Source organism: Apis mellifera, linkage group LG14, assembly GCF_003254395.2.
Source record: "Apis mellifera strain DH4 linkage group LG14, Amel_HAv3.1, whole genome shotgun sequence".
Lineage (NCBI taxonomy): Eukaryota > Metazoa > Arthropoda > Insecta > Hymenoptera > Apidae > Apis > Apis mellifera.
In genome coordinates this window covers 10,163,623-10,177,308 of record NC_037651.1, presented here as the reverse complement: position 1 = coordinate 10,177,308, position 13,686 = coordinate 10,163,623, and the positions used below count along the sequence as shown (strand labels likewise).

The 13,686-nt window shown below is 45.0% G+C and overlaps 2 protein-coding genes across 3 annotated transcripts in view; one reads left to right on the top strand and one right to left on the bottom strand.

Annotated features, from left to right (window-relative positions):
* The window catches only part of LOC410563, a 68,429-nt gene that overhangs the window by 875 nt on the left and 53,868 nt on the right, over window positions 1-13,686 (top strand). The gene's annotated exons all lie outside the window — the stretch shown is intronic.
* LOC413569 (tyrosine-protein phosphatase Lar) overlaps window positions 1-13,686 on the bottom strand; it is a 202,672-nt gene that overhangs the window by 185,004 nt on the left and 3,982 nt on the right. The window lies entirely within an intron of this gene.

Sequence of the window (13,686 nt, the reverse complement as noted above, 5' to 3'; positions counted from 1 at the left end):
TCGTACTTATACCTCGAAATCTCGATTTAAAAGTTGATCGAGTTAGTATGGCGAATATTCTCGATAGAACAATCTTTCGATTTTCAGCCGCGAAATTTTTCAAATGCCGTATCGAACGCTTTAATAAACTTGTATCTCTCGATTTAACGTAAATCATTTTCTTGTCCGCCCGGATCGAACGTGACAATTAAACGATTATATTTTCGATTAACGTTTCGTCAGCGTGAATGTTAACGAAAAGAAAAGACGTGCAACGATTCGTCGATATTAACGACAGTATATTTTTAATCGACAGTTATCCGATTGCATAGAACGCTATTGGCGTTAGGTTGAAATTGATAAATCACTGGTTCACGTCGAATGATATCGAGTACGGGTACAGGATAAAAAGAGGAAAAGAAGGAATCAAAACAGCTGGCATGTCCCGTAAATTGATCGAAACAAAAAGTTCCTAAGCCAATTGATTCAATGGATTACACGTCGTTCATCGCTCTTTGCCTTTTTTTCCCTCTGTCAAAAAAAAAAAAAAAAGAGACAATTTGTTTTTCCAATATATTATTTAAACATTAAGCTTAAAGTTTACATTCACATTTCTTATTTACAAATATAAATTAAATTAAATTATTTATAAGTAGATATATATCGAGATTTTTGTTTTAACTTTATAAACGATTCTTGCGCATTATGCAAACTTTCTAGTCGATAAACTCAACCTCAGGATTGCTTCCGCACGATTAAGAGCAAAGTGAAAGAGAGAGAGAAAAGATGCTAGAGTAAAGAAGTTTGCTCGCCACGTTCTTTCCGGATTAACAGCGTATATTTGAGCCAGAGAGAGAGAGATAGAAAGAGGATATGAGAGAAACATAGGCAGATGCGAAGCGAAGTCGTCCAGGACAGCGTTTCGGACAGCGGAAATAAGAGAGTCGCGTGTGTCCCACGGAACGAGGGAAGGGGAAAAAGGTGAAGAAGATGGAAGATGGGGAGGAGAGGTGGCGGAAAAGAGACGGATAGAAGGCCGTGGATGCGGACGTACGGAGTTTCCTGATCGTCGCGATGGTCGTTTTCGTCCCGTTCGATCGATGCCCATAATTCCAACGAGTCGCGCGAATGGTGCCGATCGATACGGCAGATTTTCAAGCTTCGCTTGGTCCGTTCGCTCCGTTTGCTCGGGGCGTTCGCACGAAACGAGGGACACACACACACACACACACATATACACAGGGGCTTGGCTCGGAACTGTTCCGTCTCTCGGACGGAACCGAACGAACTCGAGAAAGAGCGATACTTACCGGTTGGAAATTCGTGTCAATCCGTGGAATTAATAGCTCGCCGAACGAATTTAAGTGTCGTCGAGGTTCGTGGGAGGAAGGAGGAAGGAGCGAGGGAAAGAAAGTTGACGGTCTCCTTCGAGGAGAATCAAGAGAGTAAAGAAGTTCTTGGCTTGGCTGTAACTGGAAGGTTGGAAAAGTTGGAGAGAATGGGGAGGGGAGGGGGTGCATGGTCGCGCGTGAAACGGCATCGGAAGGGGGAGGAGGAGGAGGAAGGAGGAGGAGAGAGGGAAGTGGCGGTGGTTGGCAGATAAGATAAGGGTGAGAAATCGCGGCGCTTCTGGATGCGGTAACGTTAGTCCGCCTTCCGACACCATCGCTACCCGTCCTCCTCTACCACCTCGTTTCTTCGCCAAGACGTTGCTCTTCGGCTTAACGCCCGAGCTCGAACAAACTCTCCTATCGTCCCCGAGCACGATATCGTTTCACCGTATGGCCATCAGATACTCCGGAATATCCAACTATATATACGTGTGTATAGTGTACTGTCGCCTAGGATTCGTTCGATCGACGCATAGCAGGGTTACGCAGCGATGTAACCTCGGATTAACGGCAACTGGCCGATACTAAACCGAAGACGGATCACCTGGATCCAGTCCTCGTCTTCCCCGCCTGCCCCATCGATCCAACTTCCAAACGTGGTTCAACTTACGATAATGGCCTTTTCCATTCTTCCTTCACCTTTACACCTCGGTCGTGTTTTCAAAACTCGTTCGTGGAACTCGCGCATTTTCCCGCGCTTTTTCAAACGTCGAAACGTTTCTACTTCGATTTTCTTTCTTCTCGTCGCGCGTATTCTCGTTCTCTATTCGCGGAGAGGACGTTTCGAATCATCGATGTTACTTGATTTCGCTGTCATCTTTTAAAAATTTTATCCCTAAATTCGAATTTATATTCACGTATCTCCTTGAACGGCGAGTTAATTTTAATATTGAAAACCGGATAGATTGAATTTAAATCGTTTCGTCGATTTTCCCAAAGATTCTTTCTTTTCGAAACGATCCTTATCTCCATTGAGAAAGATCTTCTATGAAGAGCCGCTTTCGCACGCGAAACCAATAACATTTTTCGCACTCTCTTTTCGATAGAGTAGAGGAAGGTTGGCGAAGCTGAAAAGTGAAGTCTCTCCCTTGAGTGGCACCCCCTCGTTACCGTTAAAGAGAAAATACTCTCGCCGATTATCGATCTTCGAAGCTTGGAAACGAACTTCATGGTTCGTCGAGATTATCGAGGAAAATTCTCTAGTGCGCTTCTTACAACTCCGCAGGGGTCTCTGTCGACGTGCTTGTCGAAATTCTTTTCTTGTTTTATCCTTGTTTCCCCCCTTTTTTTTTTCCTCCTCCTCCTCTTCTTCTACGAACCGGTTTTTCAACTTGTTTTCTTTTCCAACATTTTTAGAAATAACGATTAACGATTTAGAAAAATTACTTTCGATCTAAAAGTAAAAAGGAGAAATAAACGAATATATAATGCGCAAAATATTCCCTTTTAATCTCGTCTATCGTCTAATCACGTATTAGACGAGTATTAGACGAGTCGCTCCCGAATGAATATGCGATGTACACGTCGTAACGGGGTCCACGATACGATTGCCCGGGGCGTCTTATTAGCGAGCTATCACGAAGAGACCGATAACTAGTATCGCAAAGAATCGGATAAAGCCTTCGCTCTGATCAAACAGCTTTTACGCGTCCCCCCTTCAAAAGCATACCGTCCTCGCTGACTCGTTTCTTTCTAATCTGATCTTTTAAATTAAAAGCCACCTTCTCGTCGAATAGCTCGTCCTTCCATTCCGAACGGCATCCTCTCCCTTTTTGATATCCCGATCTCATCGATTTACCTATTAATTGTACGGATACTTGACGATTCCGATAATGTTTAATAGAATAGAATTAAGACCGATATCTCTCTGTAGCTATCCGAGAGAATTGTATCTACATTTTCTAATTAGAAAAAAAAGAAAAAAAATTATGCACGTATTAAAACTCGTCTACTTTTTTTTAAAACATTTCTCTTTAATCTTTCTCTGCAATTATCATTGCGCGGCTATAAACGAATTTAAATTTATCGTTCTATTTAATATTTCGCATCTGAAAATGTGAAGCAGTTTTCGTAAAAAACTGTATACACGACTCAAAGTTGGAAGGTTCCGGGCAAAATATATGAAATCTCTTACCTCTTTCTCCTGTAGAAGAGCGAATCGTTAAAATATGAAATATTTTTCCGACCGCGAGTAGGAAAGATCCTTGTTAAAACGAGTGTCGAAATAGAAAATAGAGGGATAGGGTGGGGGTTAAAAGTTAACAAAAAAAATAAAACAAATACATCCCCGCGTATTTCGTCCTTTCAAGATTCGAATACAAATATTCGATAAACCTGGAATCGAAAGTGGACGAGAAACCTGTTGCGCGAAAATATCGTTTATTCGATGAACGGTATGGATAAAAAATTCCAAACTCCTTACATCGATCGTTCGCGCAGAACAATGCGTCGATCGTCGGAAGCGAACTTTCGAAACATTTTCGATCGAGAAAATATTGGAAGGAGGAGGATTTTGCGTAGGGTGGGGCAGTTGTACGGTAATTAAAGGATTGAAAGGACAACTGGGACAGGATAGATAGGGGAATTGAATCCGCGAGGTAGGGGTAGTAGCGAGATGTAGTAGTAGTGGGCGAAACGACCTGGAGACGTGTGCACGCGAGTATGCGGGTGTAAATACATCCCATGAATTTAGGTTAGTATGCGAGCAAAACCGCACCACTTCGCAAGAGCGTGGCGCTTAATTATTGTCCGGTTATAGGGATGATAATCGGCTCGAATTAACGTATCCAGCCTGCGAAGAAAGGAGATTGCAATTGCTTTCGGTTATTAGAAATTATTCTAATTACTTTCTTAACGGAAACCTTTCGACGGTTGCTAAGTTTCAACAGTAAAATTGCTCGAAACTTCTCCTCTTCTCCTGTTCTCCTCTCGACGGGAACGGATTTAGAAGAAATATCTCGAAAGTAGGGGAATTTCACAATGTCTCTACGAATTTCGGAAATCGGGGGGGATACGATTCGGAACTTTGTCCGTTTCCCAAATTGTTTCCAAGGACGTAACGTTCTTGGGCCGCGATTTGATTTGACCGCGTGATCCGATCGATACGACGACGAGAGCGCGGACAACCGATTCGTAATTATCGATTTCCAAGTTTCTCGCACACGTTTCTGCGTGGAGATCGCGCGAGGATATTACGCTCGTGGTGGTCGTTCCACAACTACGTTCCTGGCTGGTAGCATCGACCTGTACGCGCTATATAATAATTTAATATAATGCCAAGTATCGGGAAACTCGTAGGGCGTAACAATAGAAGAAGACGGCGGCTGTGGTAGTCGATGGAGTCGCTGTGAAATATTCCCGATATAATGCCGAAGCTTCTTTCTTCTTGCCGTTTTCCGGCTTAGACCACGCAATGACCCATCCTCGTTTCGCTTTCTCTCGATACTCGATACTCCGCTCCTTCTTCCGCTATCCTCCTCTTGTTATATTCTTTTTTATTATACGTCTATACGGTTCCATCGTTACTTTCCACATGTATATATATATATATTCTGTTCCACCAGTTTAAAACTCCTTATACTTCTGTTTATTCTATCGTGAGAATAATTATTACAACTTTGTTTCATTTATCGGTTAAATGAATCGAAGGGACAATTAACGATAAAGTTCAATCGGTGTATTGAATATTCAACGCTAGAACCACGAGGATGATGAAATACGATATTATTTCATCAATATTATTCTTTATTTATGATCAATGGCATCGAATATTTATATTTTTTTCAAACTTTCGATCGTACGTTAAATGTATCCTCGATTCGGAAGGAAATAAATTCGGTGTCAACTCGCAATACGTTCGATAATTTGTCCCAACATTCATGATACTTGCGAACTCGATAATATTCCTCTGAATATTCACGATAACGAATATTTGAATTATCGACTTAGGTGGCAAACATCTATCAAATTGAAATCAATTATTACAATTTTTTCTTGGAGAATTCAGAAATTAGGATTTACTTACCAGGAACCGACCAGGAGTAAAGAATCGACGAAATAATGTATGAAATTAATTTCTCTACCCGAAAACTTTGTATCGTTTCATTAGCAGAGAATACAATTATCATATTTTTCCTCTAAGAGAATCATTAAAACGCTACTGAAATATATTTTTCTAATAAAATCGATTTGTTGCTTCTCTCCTCTCCGGTTGAATGCCCGGTTAAACGAATGCGTGCATAAATTTTAACGTAACTTTCTTTCTCATTTCCACCCCATGAGAGGGGGGGCGACAAACGTACACACGAACCGTATCGAAGACGAAATTGCCGAGCAAATTGTTGCATTGCGTAAAACTTGTTGTCGTGCAAAGATTGTTAAATTTGTACATACGGGAAAATATAATCTCGTTCCCCGCACAAAACTGTTAACAAAACCTTTGATTTTATAACCGATGTTATTAATCGAAAACGTGTTTTAATTTCCTCTGGCACTCGAGTGTTGCCGTTTTTTTGACGATTCGAGAAGTTGTATATCGGGTTGGTATCGAATCGATACTCTCTCGTTAATTTTGGAATGAAATTAAGCGACACTTTCGCGCGCCATCTTTTACCGACTTATATATATATATATAGATTCTCGTGAAATTTGCCATCGCGCTATATATTTGGTTCTTTTCTCCTTTTTCTTCCGCGTCAAAGCACAGAAACACGACTGGAGGTCGTTAATAATCGTTAGACGTTGACGACTAAGGCAGCGACCTACGACACGATCTAAGAAACGAGGCAGTCCGATGGGGCGTCACTGCACCTCGCACGCCTAACGCCCTCGAACGGAAACGATTACTACGCGATACCTTGTTCCGTTCTCTCGCGCCAAACTTATCTCCCTTTATATACGCGCGCCCGTTCGATCCCGCTTTTTCAACTTATTCACCCGAATAATTTCCCACGGATTTGTTTCCTGAAATTTAAAACGGTCATAAATGAAATAAGTAAGATAAACTGGATACAACGGAGATCTGGCTCTGCTTACCATGTATACGCGAATATATATATATATATATATATATACACATATAGTTGCGCGTATTATATTCGACTGCAATTGTAAACTGCAACCTAAATTACCATCGGCTGTTTATCACCGCGACGTATCGTACCTATTCACCGCTCCGTAGCGAAGGAAAAAAAAAAATAACCGATAAAATTTCCCCCCTTAATAAAACGATTTCCCGATATTTCTCTCTTCGTTCCGGCACGAAATATTTCGGTATATATATCGCGGCGAGAGGGTAAACGGGTGTTCCCCGAATATCGAAAGACGAGTTATAAATTATGCGAATTACGCGAATTACATGAATTCTCGTTCGAATTACTAGCATCCGTTCCATCGATCGGATATTTCGTTTCCTCGAAAAGGAGATTTCGATGATGGAAAGAGAAGAGGGGGGGTAAGATAAAGTATGGTTAGAGGGAGGAATGGAAAAACGATGAACTCGGGGAATAATAAAACGGACGCGATAATTTGGCGGGCCACTCCTTGGAATCTGGGGTGCGCGATTATTTACGCGGATAGCGGTGGAACACGTTGGGGAGTGGTGTAGCGATATGGCGGGGGTTGTGCGGCGCGGTGTCTGCGATGTGCGATGCATCGCAATGCAGCGATGCACGATACGAAACCACTTGGAGTTTTCATGGAGTTGCGTCGTTGCGCGGCACCACCGCCGATCCCCTTCGTTCCGCTTGTAACGCGTTTGCGGGCGACGGCGGGCATAGAGCGAGGCGAAACGAGAATTGCGGAGAATGGGGAGGAGGAGGGGATGGTCGAAAAAGTTTTATCGAATGCGGTCGTACCGCCTTCGGTGTTGCGAAACACAATTATCTTGGTAACGTCGCTTACGCCCGGTATCTTTCGAGTATCCTCGAGTCGGACGGTTCGATCCGTATAATTCTCCGTGGCATCGAACCGGGGTCGGTGATCTCTTGCAGCGGGCCGCATACGTGCACAGAGGAGAAGGTATCGGACCGAGCTGTTCTACGACTCCTAACTACGCCAAATAGGTTTCGGTTTGAACACGACTCGTACATTAAAGGTTGGCTCCTTGTCGGAAAGAGGGGATTTCGAACCAGTTTGGGGAGCAGTTGGAGGGAAGTCGAGGACTTTAACACCACCGAACGGAACTTATTCGTGCCAAAAGTCGAAAGCCGCACCGACAAAATCGATCTGCTCTCTCGGTCTCCCGGTTATACCTCCGTTGTAATCGTGGGAAAAACCTCTCTTTCCTCGCTCTAAACGATTCGAAATAGCTGCGTGCTACCGCTTAACGCGATCCGCTTTCTTTCATTTCCTTTTTCGTTTCAAACGATTCGATCTATAAGACAAATTTTCATTGGGGCGAAACGAAAAATTTCCTTAGCCTCGTTGCGTTTCGTCGGAAGAAATTTTGCGTACGTTACGCTACGAAACGGCAAATTGGACTATGGAGTTTACACGATGAAACGATCAAGCGCGTGGTTGAAATTGATCGAGACACGATGGTGAGTAACGTGATCCGATTATCGGAGCTTAGCTGGCCGAGGATTTGTTCCGCGTTAATACGCGTTAGAAAATGAAGTTCCTTAAACAGCCGTTCGAATCAACTGGACGGAGCGAGGTTTAGAGTTTTCTTCGTTTGATTTTCTTCCCGCTCGTTATCGATTTGTCCCGACGACGCGGAATACGAGCGAAGAGAGGAACAAGGGGAGAAAAATAGGAATTTTCTATCGGAGTTAATCGGACGGACGGTATAACTGTAGCGCGACAAATGTAGCAGTTCGATGAACGAGGAGTAGCAACGTGTACGAGGAATAGTTGCACACCGAGTATAGGGATACAAAACAGTCCCTGTTCATGCATACTTTAGCAGCAGCTGTCCTAGCAGCTCCAATTCCCAAGCGTGTCGATAACGCGTCGGCTTAAGCGCCGTTCACAACCATGACATTTCGATGCCTCCAGCGACCCTCCACGTGTCGATCATTTTGGAAATACTCGTATATCAAATCGACGCGTCTATCGATTCCTAGTTTCCTAGTTTCTACCAGTCTCGAAACTGGTGTTGTTCTCGGAATGGACGGCGGTTCGATTTTAAGGCGAATTTAATACGCGATCGAGCGTACCGATCGTTAATTAAATTCTTGCCTCGGACGCGTTTCATCATGGCTCGAATATAAAATTCGCTGGAATAATAAAACAATTGGAACGTGAAATTTTCTACCCGTTATATCCCGAATATAATAATCTCCCCGTCAGTCAAAAATACCTCTTACCGTTCGAAATATCTCCTTTAAAATAACGTTCTACCCTATGAAATATATCAAATCATCGAGTGTACGCGTAACCAAGCATCGCAATTACTTTAAATAATTATGATCGACTCGCTCGGGGCCGACGCTTTTTGAAAATAACGTTTGCACAGCGGAGAGCGGTGCGATGTAAAAATACGTTTTTTTTTCCTTTTTTTTCTTTTTCCTTTTTTTTTTTTTTTTTTTTTTTGGATTTCGAGCGTATATATACCTTGGAGACTGGGTTTCGGTAAGCGAGCGTTCATCGTTTCTGGCGCATATCGAACCATCGTGGATAAGCGTATCGCGCGTATATGCGATAGCGCACGCGTTCGCAACGGATGCGCTTGCATATCCACGGTAATTAGCTATCGGAAAATGGGCGCGCCGCGCCGTTCGGCCCGCTCGAATCTACGGAAATACATACATCCAATAGCTTAGCTCGCGTTATTCCACAACTCTCGTCCGATTTCATCTTACGACGATTCGCGTCGGATTTCGATTCGGCTTTGCTATCGTCGGATAACGCGAAGATGAAATTAGAATCCTTTTCATATCTCGGTTTCATTTTTCTTTTTTCCTTCTTTTTTTCTTTTTTTTTTTTTTTTTTGCGTCTAGTATATTCATACTTTTCTTTGATGATAATTTTAGCAGCGTAAAATCTACTCCCTCTCTCGACGTTCTTCTCGGCGAAAATTTCAGCCAACCTTTTTTGTTTTCAGTTTTCTCTTTGTTCGAGAAGAATAAGTAATCTCATATTGATTCGTAACCATTACGGAATATTGTTAAGCGTTTGTTTCGATGCTTATTCTCTCTCTTTCTTTTTCACGAAAGAGAGATACAGAGATTCTTAAATTTGTCTTTCGTGAGTAATTCGGCGTGTAAATCTGGCGCAGCAGGGATACTAAAAAATTGATCAGCGTATCGGTATAGAATGGAAATTTTGACACGGCGATACGTTTGTTCGGAATGGAAAGAAGGAGACGACGGTATCGAGCGTAATGCGGATCTCGAAAAGGGCAGCGGTGACTGGAAAGGCAGGGGATTGCTGCGGCTACGACTCAAAGTGCAAACGTACAGGGAGAGGAGGTTGCCGTACGACGTAGATACGACGGAACTCCTGCTGGAACCGGGGAATATTAATCGCAGCTACTGTCGGTATCCTCCGCTACAGCCTCTCTCTCTCTCTCTCCCTCTCCCTCCTCTGCCCCTCCCCTCCTCCTTCCCGCGTCCTCTCCTTTGCTCCACAGCGCTCCAGCACCGCCGTTTCGCAGCTCTCCCAACTCCCCGCGTCTCTCGCGGCAACGACTTCTCTTCTCGACCTCTTCTCGCTCCTCTTACCCCCCACCTTCCGCCTTCTCTCGCGCCCTCTCAGGACCCTTTTCCGTGTACCACATCAAGCCGAGAGACGGCTAATGAGGCCAAAAACATCGGGAGCCCGGAGTTACGACCGTCCCAAAAACGTTACGCCCGTGATTTAGAGGATGGTAATGGAGCGGACTTTACCCTCGAACGCCGCTAATACTTTCCTCGGCCCCCGCACTTGGCCCCTAATCTCCCCGCCCACCTTATCGTAGGTGAGATTTTGAATAACGCGCGCGCCATTATCCATTAACGCGTGTATAACGTGTAAACGCGTTGAACGAACGGGTCCTGCGAATGCCGCGCAAAAAAAGTCTCGCCAATTCGTGCTCCCCCTTCCCTCCTTTGTCTCTCGACGCTCCGCTAGTACGCGCATGCGTGCGCGTATCTCGCGACATTTTCGTTCGTTCGTTCGTTCTATTCTATAATTGCGATCGCGTCGTCTTCCGATAGCACGCGGGGAGATCGATCCTTCCAATTATATCCATTTTTATCGACGCTGAACGACATCGTCGTTGCCGCGGATAAACAGAGACGAAAAAAATAATTTACGGAGGAAAATGGTTTCGTTCCTATTATTTCGCTCGCTGCTCTCCGTCTCTCTTTTTTCCGTGGGCGGGCAGCGTGGGCAAAGAGACAGAGAGAGAGAGAGAGAAACAAAGCGTGTCTTTCACTCTCGCGATAAGAAAGCCGCGTGTCACTCGACAACGGTGGGAAGCAACGCATCGCCCCAAAGGAAATTTGCGCGACCATTACTTATATCATACCCTCGGTCAGATGCAGATGCAAAACATTTTTCTCTCCGGCTTGCGAGTGACTATGATGCAGTATAATAATATTCCACCGGTTTTTCCCTAAGACGCCCCATTACTTGTCGCGATGGCCTTTGTCATCGGCCTTCGCTTCATTATTGAATTTCATAATATAATTAAGATTTCTCCCGTCCCAATTCCCTTCCGATCGATCCACCACCCTCTCAATATTTACCCGCATCTCTCGATCCACAACCATTTTTCCCGTTGTCCATCTAAAAACGGTATTCCGTGTCGCGGCTGAGTACACACGCGAGGGCAGGAGGGAATGGAAACGGCGTTGTTGGGAAATGGCGTTAACTGTACACAGGCCACTCGACTGTTGGACTGTTGGCGAAAAGTGAAGGAGAGGGAGGGAGGGGATGGAAACGAGAATCATCGGTACAACGTTGCGCGATTTCAGCGGTAGGTGAATTCTCGGTGACATTTGGTACGCGTGTCCGTTCGCACCGTCGAACTCGTTGCCCAGACTTAACCCGTATTATAGCGAAACGGTATTATACGGTGCATCGCGATTTAATGCCGTATAATCGGTCGAATTAATCGCGGGACTAATCGCGAAACTTTGCCCCGGTATCTGTGCGTCGTCGGGGGCGGTGGTAGGATCGCGGGACGGTTCGAAACCGATATCTGCCGCGAGCCAGTTTTTGTTTCGATTACAGGGAACGGAGGGGCGGGAGGGGCGAACCGGGGGGGGGGATTTTCAACGATTCCAGCGCACAACTCCAACTCCGTAGAGGTTGTATAGAACGCGTAAATTTGGTATAATGACCGAGGAGCGCCGACCTTCTCCCTAGTGATTTACGGAGTCACTTTGGGCGACCGAGTAAAACATCGGAGCCCGCGATAGCTACGCTCGTTATCCCGTAAAATCAACTTCTCCCGTTACGACGGATATAGTTTTTTTTTTTTTTTTTGGAACGTATGCACGTCGGGAAGCAAAACGTCTTCCATCGTCCCGATTCGATCACGATCGAATTGATCTCTGTTTCTCCCTTGCAATTCTTCCTTTCGCGAAATTTTGCACGAGTGGGGGTGGGGGGAAAAAAACTCGGTCGATATAATCGAATCATCGTTCGGTCGCAGGCGGATACTCGAGCGTTTCCCTGACGGAACGATTGGATAAGCGTTCTCTCGAGCGTCGATGGAAACTCGAGCGTTTCAGAAAAAAAATATTCCTTCCTAGAGTGTCCTCTAAGAGCTCTAGGGATTTACGAGTAGATCCGAATATGTGCAGTTCCACGTGTTTTTGCCGACACTCCTCCGACCGACGATTTATATTTTATCACTCTTTTTCCACGATTTCGTGCTTTCATACGTTCGCTCGAGAAACTTGTAATCCAATATCTCCCTCCCCCAATTCGAATAATCACGATTGTCCGACGGAGAAGGGAGAGGAGGGTTCGATCCGCTCGAAAGGAAAACTTAAAACCGCGAGAAACTGGGCTCGCTATCGGTCAAGTGCAAACTGGTTTCGGAGTATACAGAAGCGTAATCTCGGAATCGCATCGGTTTCAGGAATCGACGAGAGGATACCGCAAAACCGTGGTTCTCCGAAATCGTTGGACGTTCGGTTCCCCCCGACTCGGATTATTCCAAGCTAACCTCGTAAGTCGATTTATATTCCGTTGACGATCCATCTTCTCCGCGAAAATTCGAGAATCATCGACGCCCTGTTGCGATCGATCAACGAAATCACCTTGCACGACCTTTCCTTTGTTTCTTCTTCTTATCGTTCGAAAAACGACGTAGCTCCTCGCGTCTACGAGAAGCGCTGCGGCACGCAGCCACCTTCTGGAGGAGGAGGAGGAGGGGATAGGTTGGCTGGTCGTTACGCGGGCCGTACGAAGAGCGAGCGAGTCTCGGCGTTCGGTGGGGTTGTTGATTCGTGGAGGGAAAAGAGCGACGACGGGGAGTCGTCGGGGTTTGGAGTAGAGTTCGATCCTCCGGTTCCAGGTTTTGTTCCACCATTGTGACGACTCGAACAATGCTCCCTCCCCTGCTGCATCGTACGCGAGGACCGCAAAGGAGGGTCGAGAGCCTCTCTCGCGCGTCCCTTTCTTTCTCCTCCCTCTCTCCCTCTCTCTCTCTCTCTCTCTACCTATCCATCCGTGTATATTTATTCCTACCCTCTTCTCTTACGTGGCTGCTCTTTCATCCCTCGCCACGCTACTTTCGTTTCGCTCGCTCGATTCCTCCTCCATTTTTCCACCTTTTTATTTTTTTTTATTTTTTTTTTTTTTTTTTTGGAAAAAGTAAGGGACTCGTATTTTCTAACTCTGCGTATTTTTTTCCCCTCCCCCTTGCGCGGGTGTGTGGCGAACGACAGCGCGAATAGTGGTGGTTGGTTATTTTATTTTTTTTTCCTTCTTTCTCGGATTTGAAAACGGGACGCGCGAAATGTTTGTTTCGAGCTTACGTTTGCTCGCAGAAACGATTTAAGAGAAAACGACGTACAAGAGCAGGGTATTCGCGTGCCTCTGTATGCCGTGTTCCCACCTATTACATATTCATACGTGGACACTAACGATAGTCGTAGAAGTTCTCCTGGCGGCGGGGGGAGGGAATCCGGTTTGTAGGTTTCCCATGTTTACTAACACCCGCGTTTATCGAACGACGATGCTCGTGTACTCGGCGGAATCGTCTACTCGAACGGAACGTGCGAGCCAAGTTTCGACAAAAATGATACGATGTAAAACGATCGATGGATGATTTCTCTGATGTTACGATACCACGTCTAAAATCGACTTGGAGAAAAGAGGAAGGAAAGAAGGAAAAAAAGCGATCAGAAGTTTCTCTCGAAAGAAACGAGAGACTCGC